This window comes from Cupressus sempervirens, chromosome 11 (genome assembly GCF_028749045.1).
Source record: "Cupressus sempervirens isolate cs-2001-9-10 chromosome 11, ASM2874904v1, whole genome shotgun sequence".
NCBI classification, from domain to species: Eukaryota; Viridiplantae; Streptophyta; class Pinopsida; order Cupressales; family Cupressaceae; genus Cupressus; species Cupressus sempervirens.
In genome coordinates, this window is record NC_143128.1 from 626,785,855 (window position 1) to 626,800,797 (window position 14,943).

General features: G+C 33.5%; 1 pseudogene; it reads left to right on the forward strand.

Annotated features, from left to right (window-relative positions):
* LOC149531270 (caffeic acid 3-O-methyltransferase-like) overlaps nt 1-14,943 on the forward strand; it is a 118,519-nt pseudogene that overhangs the window by 16,312 nt on the left and 87,264 nt on the right.

Genomic DNA, 14,943 nt, shown 5'->3' on the forward strand with positions numbered 1-14,943 from the left:
AAGTAGTTCAACATTTTCCAAGTATTACATTTTAGACCAAGTAGTTCAGTGTTTGCCAAGTACTATAGTTTAGACCAAGCAGTTTAGTGTTCACCAAGCTTTATAGTTTCTACTGAGTTAACAACTTAAGTCAAGTGAAGTTAGTGTTAATTGAGTTGAATGGAGAAGAGTGTCTACCAAGTATAGTCATGGTAAGTAAGGAATGTAGTTTATACTAAGTTACACAATATCTACTGAGTCACCAATGAATACCAAGTTTGAAACTACATTGAAGTGATTAGTATGGATTGAGCCTCTACTTCTACCAAGTGTATGATGATTCTGAGTAATGACAGTGGATGTCATGTATTAGAACTTCACCAAGTTAGTTTTCACAACCAAAGTATCTACATTTGGGTAGACTTTGTAATATTGATGTTAACTTGTGCAATGGCTGACTTTATAATTATGTAAATTGGATTGGTAAATATGTAATGTATTGTATCATATCCAAGATGTAATATACATAAAGAATAGTGTGCAAGAATGTGAATGTGAACAAGCAATAGATTAAGAGTGTATTGTAAGGCCATATCGGTAAAGGAGCAGTAGAGACATATCCATTACAAAAAGGCGATCAATACTTCAAGGATCTCAATTAGAAATTCAATTGTAAGTTAGAGATCTACTATTTCATCCTAATAGGTGAATCAACTTCAAATCCTTTCATAAGGTAGACTTAACAGTCTTTTCTTAAATCTCTTTACCAAGTGCATACTTCATTGTATGTTTGTAAAACCTCTAACAAGGTGGACCTAGTAGGCCTAATTGCTCCTAAGAGGGTAGATCATCAGAAGTGAAAAATGTAAGCAGTAATAGGCCAAGTTTATGCTGAAATATTGAAGTTTTGTGGGTATCATCCCCACCCTAGTTTTACTTTCTATTTGGAAGGTTTCTGGGTTACCAAATATTGTTTTCAAATTGTTTTATGCTTTTAGTTTCTCATGCATGTAGTAGATTAGATTTATTAATGGTAATTGGATCATGCTATTAAGTTCTAAATTGGTTAAAAAGGCTTTGAGGTTACTAATTCACCCCTCCCCTCTCAGTTACCAACTAGTCTTGAATATTTCCAACAGTGACTTGTACAGTGGATGATTATGCAATCTGGTTATGCCAAGTGACATCTTTTATAATTGTATATTATTTATTGGATTCATACTTTTAATTATTCCATGATGTGGATTTTGGTTATGTGTTAGATTTAATATTAATAAAATTATAAATTTGACTCAATGTCATGGAACCCTTAGGAGATGTAATCTAATTATGATGGTTTTATGTATGTGAGTTATTGCTGCCACTATATTATATGTTGATGTTTTTATCTTTCAAAAAAAATGTTTGTTAAACGCAATGGAACTTTAGGTTAATTTCTTTTGTGTTCCCTAGCTAGGTGTTATAGACATTCCTACTCATTAAGCAACAAATACATGAATATCAAATTCAAGTACCATCTCATGAGCACAAAATGATGAATCTATTCTCAATCCTATAGAGTACACCGTTGTTGTACAAATTTTTAAGGTTTTACTTCTTAGGCTTCTATTTTTTATTTAAATCCTACTCAAAGTGCTAAAACCAAAGCAATTCTTGGCAATGGTCTCCTTTAATAATTCCTCTTTCAAGTCATCAAGGTGGATGGAACACCTATAATAGAGTACAATACATTTGAATTAAGAATAAAATATCCTATATTAAAATTATATTAAATGGTACATCTCCCTATAGAATTCATGGCTGTTGGAACTAGGATGGGATAGATAATTAAATGGTATTGATAACAAAGTAATGAGTTGAAAAAAAGTCAGAGCATAGAGTTTTTAGATTTCTACTATCAAGATGAGTTCTATGGTTCTATGGTCATCCAAGCCTCTCCTTAGTTTTGAATTGTTAGATTGAAAACTCAATTCTTGCATTTCATATACAGGAATGCCTACAACATAATAACTTTCAATTTGGCACATCTACTTGCATAGTAAGTCAAATATAATATTTGATGAATTTTTCACCAAGTGATTTTGAAAGGAAGGAAGACCCTTAGGATATTGATCTATTGAGATGACATGATATAGCTATGTATTTTTCCAAATCCAATCAATTTGACAATGTTTTTTAATCATCTACTATTAAACTAAATATAACCAAATAGCATCTTCACTATTAAATGGGATCCACTAAAATCCATCCCTCTCTCATAGTTAGTTTCTCTATTCAGTTTTATCACATGGTGCTTGATGTAAGCAATGGTATTACATTATTTTAATTATAAAAAACCCTTGAATGACACACCTATGGTCATCCATATAGAACTCCTATTCTAGTGCTACTATCTTATCAATTAACTTTACAATCCAAACCTCTTCATTTGATGCCCACATTTTTCCATGCTATGCTATTTATATTGTTGTCTCTTTCTATAAAAAGTCCCAAAGACCCTAAAAACATGCATCAAATTCTAAACTAGAAATCAACAATAGAGTCTAGTGGTTCACCAATTTTTAACAAGGAGGAATAACTTGGTTCTAAGTAGCTTTGCAACTTCACTTGTCTTCCCATGGTCATGAAAGATGTAATAAAACTTGATGTGGTACGAATCATAGCCAATGTAGGTTTTGGAATTCAAACTTCCCTTTCCCAAATTGTAGCACAAATCCCAAATGTGACAAGCCTAGATACAACAATTACTCTAGATAGGATTTTCAGAATGGTTGTAAGCCATTCACTTCTCACTTGCTCATTAATCATGTGCAAGTATGAAAATCTTGAGTGAGTTTAAGGTCTGACTCCTGTCTACAAATACCTTATGAAGAATAAGGATGGGAAGTCCTTGGCACCATTTGTATAGATGAACTAGGAAAGGGTGTTGATAGATTCTTGGTGTCATCTCAAGGACACTATTCTTGAAGGGAGTCATTCATTTATCAAAGCTCATGGGGTGAATACATTTGAGATTCAATTGGAAGGAATAAAAGGTATGTAGAAACACTTCCTATGCTAATCTTGAGACGAGGACTGTGCAAATTTCAACTTAAGTATCACAAAGATCTCAAGAAATACAAAATAACAATGAACACATAACATAACCATTACCATGGGAAAAACCTAACTAGTACAAAAAAAACAATATTTTACTAAATAAACTACTCAAAATTGTAGATATGTGACCAATTTTGATCATGTGACCAATGGTAGTTTTTTGCCAGACATTTATCTCCCAACCAAATTCATGACTAAACTATTTTAATCATTTATTAGGTCATTGATTTAGTATTTTATTGTTATTATTTGGTAGTTTATATGGTAGTTTATTTGGTAATTTTGGTAGTTTATTTGGTAGTATATTTGGTAGTTTTTTGGGTAGTATATTTTGTAGTATATTTGGTAGTATTTGGTAGTTTTTTGAGTACTATATATGGTAGTATATTTTGTAGTATATATGGTAGTATATTTGGTAGTTTATTTGATAGTTTATTTAACCATTATTTTAGTCATATTAGGGCACAGGGGAATCAAACCACCATCCTCCTACTTATAAAGTAGGTGCTCTTCCATTGAGCTAGTACCCTTTAAAGAATAATGCAAAAAATTGACAAATTTGCCTTCCCAACATTAGATTTACCATGATCATGGTTGTTGTAACAAGATATAATCTTCTCAAAGAACATAAATTTTAGTTATTATGAAAAACAATTATCTAAATCTTTATTAGTAATAATTCAACAATTTTAAATTCTTTTATTCAAGTATTTTAAAATTATATTTCATGTCCATTACACTTATCTAAATTATTGTAGTGATAGACTCTTATAAAATACAATTTTGAGCACTTTCACCACACACAAGTATTGTTTCTTGTGCTAAATTCTTAGAAAAAAGATACAAATGATTATGCAATTTATGTCAAGATGTAAGGTCCCTCCCCACATGTACTTATTAACTATGAATTTCTCTATCAAATTTGTTGTAGGAGATTTGAATGGATATGGAGTAATGTTGTAGGTTTTAGATGTCCTAATGAAAATTGAGATCAACAGATACATCCATGCTTTAATACTTAAAGATTGGAGAACTACTATGTTATCTCGACTGTTTAAACATTAATTTGCACTAACAATAATACAAGGTGTTTCACTTAATGATGATGTTATTGATTGTGTTACCTTAATCAATAGGATTTTATGCATTTAGATAGTTCAATATTTGTTGTTGGTGATGTTATGATGTTTAGGTATATGCATGCCTAAAAATGATTATTCTCGTACTTAATCTGAATTAATGAATAAGTTATATGTCATATTGATTATGTAATTATTGACGATTAAATGTGAGTAGAAATGAATTAAATAGTTAATTAATTGAAGTATTATGTTTTGAGTTTCCCCCGATCCATCATAGCATAGTGATACATTACTATTATTTGGATACTCACGACTCGAGACATTATCTGATGCTTGAACATATTTTATTATTTCATGCTGTGTGATGTTACTTCTAGATATGTGATGTTCGTCATTTAAGGTTTTAGGTATATGTATGTAGATGAATTAAGTAAAATGTAGGATTAACACATTATTTTTTGGAATCTTTATGATTAAAGATATAAGTAGGATGAAAGAAACCCTGATTGATGTATGTTTCAATTTATGTGAATTTATGATACGTATATATACATATGTACATGTGATTTTTGGGACTACTGATGTGTGCAATGAGTGTGCAGATATTTTAGCTGAGGAAACCGATGGAGGGATGGAACTAATCTCTATGTGTTAATTTTGGAAACCTTATTGTTCGTAATTCAAGTATTTTACTTGTGAGATGTATGTATGTATCTTTCTGTGATCAGTAAATGTTAATGTTCATAACTGTGTTCTTATAGTGTCACTTGACACTCGTGAATTGTTTATGTTCTTCAGCATGCTAGTTAGGGTTAGCTATGTAACCTTTGGACCTAAGTCAGTTTAAAGTTAGTGTTAGTTTGCGAATTGGGTTCTTAATCAAGTTTAGTCACCCTTAATCTAAATTAGTGCTTAATCTACTTTTTAGAGTTGTTAGTTGGTCCTAATTATTTTCCTAGTTTTTGTTTGGTTCCTAACCTATTCCTAAAGCTTTAAAACATGACATAATTATGCCCAAGGGGTATGGGTATGGGCTGGGGGTCTTTTCCAACCCCTAAGCCCCTTTTGTTGACTTTTGAGATCACTCAAAAAGTCTCATTTTACCTTTGTGCGAAAATTGCAAGTGGTTACCATGAGTTGCCTTACCTCACCTCCACTTAGTGTTTAACCATAGTGTGGGTTGAGTTAGGAGCTTCTAGATTTGTAGGTGGGTGGGAGAAGTTATTGTTTTTGGTTGGTGGTTGAGTTTGAGGCTTATTTAGAGGCCCTTCTTGGACTAGTTGAGGTTGTTACCCAATCTCTACATTTAAAGAGGAGTTCTTGAAGATTGAAGCAAGGAAAGGGAAGCTCTACTCAAACTTGTTCATTGCCAATACCTCTTTGTGAAGGTTGGAATTCTCATCTCCCTTGTTTAGATTTTATTCTTGTTTCATGCTTATGCTACCTTGTTGTTGATTGAATGTTTGTATGTTTGTGGGTATGTTGGAAAGATTTGAAAACCATGTTATTTTGGATGATTTATTTTCATGTTTATGTTTGAAATTTTGAGATTTTCTTGCATGGGCGTTTTGGTATTACTCACCCTTGGATAGGGCAGAAGTGACCAATTTTGGGAAAGGTCTATTTAGTTGGACTCCAACCAGTGTAGAGTCTCTTCCTAGGATGAGAAGAGGGAGAAAGGGTAGGGTGTTATGGGCCCCTACGTGTCAGCACAAACCTTGTATTATTATGGTATGTTGAAATGGAAGAACGAAAGTTCTTGGTTTATAGCCTTGATTGGGCATCTGGTTGGTGTTGTGCTTGACTTCTCCTGGTTGGAAGAATCCATCTTTCCCTAGTGTTGATTCATTGTGAATCATATAGTGATATCCTTGTGTGAATATGCATGGTTGAATTGTTCTTTGTTATGCTTGGTTCTCACCCGATTGGATTTTGTTTCCTCCACAGTTCTTAGGATTGTGTTGCAGAAATTGTTATGAATCCACTGATGAGGACCAAGAAGAGAATTCATATTGTATTGTAATATTATGTAAGAATGTATTTAAACTCTTGTGGAAGAGGCAAGGATGTCAGGTTTTCTTACTAGTTCTTTCCCGAGGGAGCCTTGAACCAGGTTGATTAATAGAAGAGGAAAAAGATTGAGTAATATTCTTGCATTGAGCCTTCTAGTATTTCAGTTCTTTGCATATGTTTATTTTAAAATGGATAAAATGATGATGTTTCACTCTTCCTATGGTAATTGTATGTTTTGTAATCATACTCATTTGATTGAAGTTAATTAGGTAACATAGTGATTTATATCAATCTATGCAATTTAAGATTAAAATATGTTAAGTAATTTGCTTTTGATTTGTATTTAAATTTTGTAATTATTACATGAATGTGAGGAAGTTAAGTAATTCTAATCGAATTCTTGTGTATTACATTTAATCTTATTATCTTTAAAACAAAAATAAAAATAAAAATTTTGTTGTGTGTTCTTGCCCCATATTTTGGGCATGACACAAGAAAATAGACCTTTGCATTAAATAAAAACTCAAACCCCATTGAAAAATTTGAGGCCTCACCCCGACCCATCATAACATAGTTGATACATTGTTATTTTGATACTGACGACTCGATATGTCAGGACACTATTTGATGCACTGAACATTATTATGCTATTTTATAATGTATGATGCTTTACTTTCAAATATTTGTTTTTGTCATTTAATTCTTTATGAACATGTATAATGATGAGGTAAATGAATGTAGAACTAACACTTTGATTATGCAATTTTAATGATTGAGAATATGAGTAGAATGAGATAAAATACTGATAATTTGAAAGATGGATGTTTTAATTTATGAGATTTTCTTGATACGTATATACATATATGCATGTGATTTTCTAGAACTATTGATGTGTGCAATAAGTGTGCAAGATATTTTAGCCGAGAAATCTAATGGAAGACAAAACTGAACCTTTACCTATTGGTGCTTAATTTACATTTTTTGAAGGTTGTTATATGGTCTTAAAATTATCCTAGCTTTTGATATGTCCCTATTAAGTATTTAAGGCCTAAAAACAATAAATTTAGGTTCCCAAGTGGTAAGGCTATGGATTAGGAGAATTTTCCACTCCCCTACCCCTTTTTGTTGACTTTTATGGTCACTCAAAAACCCCATTTTTGGTTGATTTGCAAAAATTGATTGTCTCCTTCATGAGTTGGTGACTTTAACTCCACCTTGTGGTTTACCTAATGTCTAGTTGAGTTTGGATCATATTTAGAGACATTTTTGAGAAGTTTTTGTTGTTACCCAATCTCTAGTTTTAGAGAGGAAAAATTGGCAAGATTGAAGAGACGAAGGTGTTGGCGTTTGAAAATGTTGGAGGATTTTCAATTATCCCAATGAGAACATGACATATCTAGGGGCAGCTAACTCCCATTTTCAACATGCCATTTCAAACACTGGGCCAACTATAAGGCTTGACCCATCTTCTACTTCAAGGTTTGCTAAACCTAGGTGGGTGGACCTAAGATTCAAATGATACCGCACCAGTGCAAAAACATATCACTGAATCTATTAAGTAGATTTTACCCTTATTTCTCCTAATGACTCATGCAATGACATAGATCTACAGTAGCTAAATACAAAGCTATGAATCTCATAAGCTGAGTGAGGGTTAAACATTTAGGTCCTTCAACATGAAAGGGAAAGAATGTTTGATTAATAATGTTGAATTCAACAAACCCTTAGATATGTAGTAGTAAGACTTTAATGATCCTATAGCTGACCAGTGCTTGATCCATTGGGCAAATTCATAAATCAAATGCATACATATGGATATCTGATACTTATGTATATATTCAGATATACAATCTATCTATTTACCTTGTAAATAAACATCTGTGGTCAATCCAAACCTCATTCTTACATGATATGCTTCTCAATAAACCTACAACCTTTTTGATTCACTAAAGCATTTACATAAGCCCTTGAGTTACAAGCAACAATAAGACAACATATAGCCTTAAGGGACTGCAACTACGATCTAGGCTCTTTGTTCAAAGATCATAAAACATTGAAGTTCACTAAGATAGGAGACAAGATTCAAGATGAAACTCAACTTGCTATTCTTTGTATTAATTTATTTGAAACAATACAACCATATGCATGAAATGAAAACAAGAAAACACCTAACAGATCTGAACTATTTGTATTTATCTTCCTATTGTTGTTCATACAAGAGAATTCTGCTGAAAATTATATGGTATCGCAATATGGGAACACATCAAAACTAGATCTCAAACTTGGTATCTCAGTAGTGACTAGTTTTTCTCCAAAGACTAGAACCCTTACAATGAGATAGAAAGAGAGATATATATGAAGAAGAAATTCTCGGATCTGCTCTACAACTAACAAGTGTCCACTCAGAATTCCTTCCCAAGAAGATGAAAAAATCTCTTTCTACCCTCTCTCTATAACTGCTAATCATATCTTTTCTATTTTGCCTCTCCAAATGCAAAATATCTTAGTATAGACAAATATTTGCTAACCTTATGAAATGTTGGAGGAATTGAGGTTCAACTAATTTGAATGCAACCAAGTTTGATCCCAATTGCCTTTTCCTTATCTTTTATGCATATTCAAGTCATTATGTTGCTAGAAATCACAACTAAACTCTGATACTTGAATTCAGTTGCAAGATAGGAACCTGAGACAAATCCTCCTATAGCTTCAACCAATGGCATTCTGTGTAGAAAATAACTACATAATCAAAAAATTTAGATTCTCCCAATTTTGGTGGTATATAATATCACTACATTTGCATATCAAGAACCTCTAGAATCTTAGTTTGAAAATCACTCTCCTGGTATAAGTGCTCAAGTTTGCAACTTCAAAAAATTAATTTTTGAAAAATTTAAATTAATCTAAAGTTTTCAATTTAGATTAAATGCCCTTTTGAACATTAAAAATCTGACATGCATACTTTCTTTTTAGAAAAATAATTAAAAATTATCATCTTTTACTCTTCAATTTACTCCAGGCCCACTAGCTGCCACCCAGGCTGCCACATGTCCACATTTGATTGGATGACCCCTACCATCGAGTGCCACATGTCATTGACACATCATCACAAGCTTGGGCTCAATGCCATGTGGCATCTTCCTGCAATCTTGCATTATCTAACGTTCGGGAAACTTTTGTAAGCGAGCTTGCGCCAGCCATTAGATTGTGACACATGTCACGATCTAAGCACTTCCCTCTTGAACAACTTCTAATCACCACATCACCATCTCTAGGACTTGCTTGCCACATGGTGCAATCTCACATGCCCGCAATATTTAACTAGTGTGCAGTTTGGAAATGCAAGCATGCGCCCACCACTGGATCTAAACACGTGTCATCATCAGAATACATCCTACCACATCAACTCACCTATCTTTTTGATTAAAATTTGAACATGCCACCCTCCAATTTTCCTTCATGTGCATGTTAGGAAGGCCCACCATGCAAGCCACTACCTTTCAAAAGGTGCCTCTCTTAAGGCACTATACTTTGTGGGTGAAAATGTATTTAAAATGCAAAACATGCAGTCACTTTATCAATGTGGGATAATTTGTATTTATGTTTTTCCCAATTTCTTCATAGCTACGGGCCTTTTTACTAAAAAATTCCTAATTGAAGTGGCTTCCCCTCTGTGGACTACTCCTGCATGTTCTTTATGCTGGCGTGGATCTTCTAATACTTGTACTTTCCTCTTCTTGGTGGGCACTGGGTCTTCTTTTGATGTGTGATGCTCTTGGATTGCGGATTGTTCCTATTTGAATGTGTAGGCTATTTTCTTCATGCCTCCTACATTTTACATGCCTTCTTTGCCATTGCATTTTTTATTATACTATGGATGTCCCTTGTTCTAATCTTCTATGTCTTCTTTAATGGTGACCCTTCCCTTTACGTGGGTGCTCTAACGTTTCATCTATTGTTTCCAGAGCCTCTTTTATGTTGTGTAGACATTTTATTTGACCTGGAATGATGTCTCCTGTATTTATGATGCACTGGGACTCCTCTTTTCTACTATATTGTGTGCTTCATTTTCTATGGATTGCTCTGCTCTTGTACATGGCTTGACTTGCTCTTTACCTGCGACTAAACTTTGATTTGGCGAGTTTTTCTTTTAACATGGGTTGGTCCTTCATTAAAACTCAACCAAAATCTAACAATGAGCCATACTCTCATTCAAATTGTAGCCAAGCGCCTCTGAACTAGTACCCTTGAATCATTTACTAACATCTCTTATAGATTTCTCATGCTTCAAACACAATATTCATTGCTAGCTCCATGTCTATATACCTTTTCTAGACTTTTGACATACCCCCATTTTTTTTAATCAAGCTTTCCCAAATTCCTCAAGCTACTGTCCACAATTTTCCACCTTCTGACATATGTAAACCTGCAGCAGTTGGTGCTCGTTCAAATAAAGCCCTTATCTTTGCAATGCCTTCTGGTGTACATTGTGACATAGACTTCTCACACTCTTGCATGAAATTTAGATAATCAGACCATAATGGAATAGACATATAGTCATGCACTACATGTTCATATAATGACTCAATGATTGGAACAACTTCCAAACTATTATTCAAGCAAGCTTCATCCTTTGCCCACTCCTGCCACATTGTAAGACTTAGAGGAAACAATGAGCTCATTGCTTCTCTAGCAATTCAAAGCTTCTCCACATGGCTATTTTGTTGAAAAAATTTGATATACTAGACATGAGAGTCATAATTGTGAGGATTTTGGGCTAGTGTTTGTTTGAGGGCCTGTAGGTGAGCTTCCTCAGCATCTTCATCTTCTGATGCTGAAGATGACTATGATTCATCAATATCTTCTTCTTTCTTATGTCATTCAACTCTCATTCCTGTCTTAGAGTCATATATTGCCCTTGAGACAATTGTATGACTTCACTTTTCTTTGTAGGCACTTTACCCTTACCAAATATAACTATCTGAAAAGTTTCTTTTGGATCTCCATTCAATTTATACACAACCTACTCCAACTTCAGAGTTCACAATTCAGGCTTATAGGTACCCCTTTTTGTAGGTTCCAATCAAGTGTTTCAAATCTAGAAACTAAGTTTCTTCTGCACTTTCATACCTTTTGAGTGAGTGAGTCTTCATGGTTCATCTCATCTCCAAACATCATATCAGTCTAATGGGGTTAGTCAGGCCCTAAAGTGGGTTCAGCTAAAAAAAATTTCATTTCCAAACACTTGAATCCTCAAACTAGCCTATTAAACTTTTAATATCCACTAGAATTGGTTTTGAGCATTAATTGATCATTAAAATCTTATTTTATCATTTTTTGCAAATTTGTCACTTTTGTGCCAGGAGGTCTATAAACTAGCCTTAAAAACTGACCCAAACCTCTAATCGGGCTCTTAAAATTGGCACACTAACTCTTTGTTCTACATTCTTGCACCATGTCAAATCTTATCTCATGAAAAATATGAGATCAAAAGATATTGATCATCAAAGTTGCCTTCTCAGAACTGCCTGCAAGAAAACATGTCAGAAAGCAACAAACTGGGTTTAGAATCAGTTTCGAAAACTTGGTAAACTAACACTTGGGGGCACAAAAATTGGGGCATTGATTCTCTATCACAAGGAGAGTATTAGTATATGATTTGGGCTCATGATGAATAACTAGACGCAAATGGTGAGTGGTCAAAGTAGGCTTGCAGATTGAAACAATGACAAAGAAGTATTTTTTGCAAACAGAATGGACCTGGAAAAGTGTGCAAATGGATTAGTCATGACTTGAAAATTGGCATGCTTGAGATATTTTCTGAGGAAAACATAGTGGTATAATCCATTTGATGTTGCCTATCATGGATTTGGAATTATGACATCATGAACAAGGGTCCTAACAAATCTGCAAATGCTGACACTAGTAAAAAGATAGAAATTGCATTTGGAATCGCATTTGAAAATTGATCAAACGGATTTTTCATAAGCTAAAACTTGAAACATAACAAGTATTTGACATCTAAAATACAATGCAAAAGAAATTTTAGCATTTTGATCAATGGGGTCAAAGTTATAACTCATTAAACAGGGCTTCCTAGAAATGTGTGCAATTTGCAAATGTGTGAAAGTAGTAAACTACCAAGTTTGAGGGATTCAAAACCTAGTCAAACGAACTAGAAATGGCTTGAAATCTAAAACATAGGTTCTCAAGTATGGACACTAGATACTCTCAAAGCAGTGAATCATGAAACATTTCTAGCTGCAAGATATTCAGATGCAAACATGGCCTTCTGTCACTGTTTGACACAGGTGAATGCAGATTTAACATTTACTCAAAACTGGACTTCATGGAATAGCTCATAATGTCAGTTTAACTTCATGAAACAAGTGGATGCATTGAATGAAAGGTGTTAGAAACATTAAACACCTCTTAGGCCTCAAACTAACAGCTAGGTACATATGCATTAAAAAGCGTTTAAGGGGCTTGATTTCTCAATAGTGCTCAAAATCGGTCATTCAATTTTGAGCACCAATAATGGCTCTGTCCAAGGATGCATGTCCTTGGCAGGCATGGCAAGGATTCAGATCTCTAGGAGAAGTAGACCACACACCTGAATAGGAAAAATTTCTCGAACAGCTTTATTGAAAACAAGAAAACTACAACAACTAAGATTATGTACAAACGATGGCCCCAGGCCACCGAACTTCAACAAAACTATTTACCTCTATCATAAATCTAATTTTCATCCCTTTCCTCATGAGGTAAACTGAAATTACTTCCCCTATCAGTTTCACCAATTATATTATCATCATGAAACGAATCACTTAGTAAAATTGAATCTCCATTCTTACTTCCATAATGCATATAAAAACTAAATTCATCTTCTACAAATTGCTCATTATGAAAGTTCTGATCAGCATGCTCAAACATATCAGATTGAAATTGAAACTCTTCTTTATTAATGACTCATGCATGCCATCAACTTTGAATACGAAGGCTTCATACTCAACTTGAGAAAAAGGATCATACATACCTTCAAATTGTATATCCTTATGTATTACCAGATGATCCTCAAATGAACATTCTAACTTGTACTCACACATGTCATCAATGTTAGAATCTGAAGCTAATCTGCAATCTTCAAATGGTTCTTCACAATCAACAAACAGATTAGTCTTCATATCAGAGAGTTTATCATAAAACTCATTGCAAGGTGCATACTGATTTTCAAAAACAACTTTGTCAAACACCTTGTCACCTATCTCATCAGATGCAACATAATCATCAATTTCACTATCAAACTCGAAAGAAGAACATTATGATCTCTTATAGCAGTAAGATAAAGTAGCATCATCGAGCTCATTCTCAACTAAATATGAACCGTCCATGTGCTCTTCAAACAAAGGATTAATAACTCCATGCAATGACCCTCTTTGAACATCTTGACAAAAGATGGGCTGATCGTCATCACAATCTTCATCATATAAAGCGTTAGTAAATACTTTAAAACTATTATGCATTTCATCTTCATGGAGACATTCAACATGTGAAGAAAAATTAGAATCATCACAAGAAGACACACTATCAAATCCATCAATGAAGCATGTAGAATATAAATCATAGTTAATTTCATTATCTTCATGTAGGTAATTCAAATGTTTTGTAAACAAATCAGTATCTATCTTACTGATAGGTGCTGATGCATTGATTTGAGAATCACTTATATACTGATCATCACTGCATTCATTCTCAAGACATTCATCTACACAATTACGTAATCCATCCTTATAAACAATTTCTTTATCCTCATATTGTGTAGACAAATCTTCATAGCTTTCAACATCTAGCTAACTTGTATAACTTTGAACTGGAACTTCACTTTCAAATTTAAGAAAAGAACTCATACCTTTATTGACAATAGAGTACTCACTTTCATCATTTCTTTCTTCCTCCCAATTTGCATCTATTTCACATGAAGATGAACATATACTATCACTGTCCTCTTCTTGACTCGAACAACAATTCTCATCATTGTCTTCACATGATGCTTCTTCACAATACATTGGATCAGCAACTTCATTATCACTTGAAACATGGCTTTCAACTTCTTCTTACTCACATTGAGATGATTGTATTTCAACTTCAGATTTAATAATATTCTCAATATGATGTAATCTATGAATAAGATGATGCATTTCTTGCATATCCGATTGATCCATATTACCATCTATTGCTGAAGCATTAGAAATATATGGACTCTATTCTTCTGACTAAAACTAAGATGAATGTTGCTTACACTCTTCATCTTGTGTTATCTCTCCATGACATGTCAGATCAACAACATCAAACCCATGATCAGAGAGATAACTTTCAGCCTCCTCATTTGCACAAGACCAAGATCTAGGTGCAACAACTTCATTAGCAACATCATTAGGTACATAATCAGCATTACAAGAACTCAATAATGTAACTAATCCTTGATCTACAATATCAACATATTTCTCATCTCTATCAAAGTCTAAAATTCATCTTACTGCTGTAGCATTAGAAACATGCATGTCTTCATTTGTAACCGGACTAACCTTCCTTATACACACATTTTGATATGAATTTTCCTCTTGATTAAAACCTATAGCAGGGGTGTTGATATTCTAATTTGAAATTGAAGTATCAACACTATGTTCATCCTTTCTTTCATAACCATTATACTGGAAATCATACATAGAAAAATGACCTCGAGTCAATTTGTACTTCAAATTATTTTCAA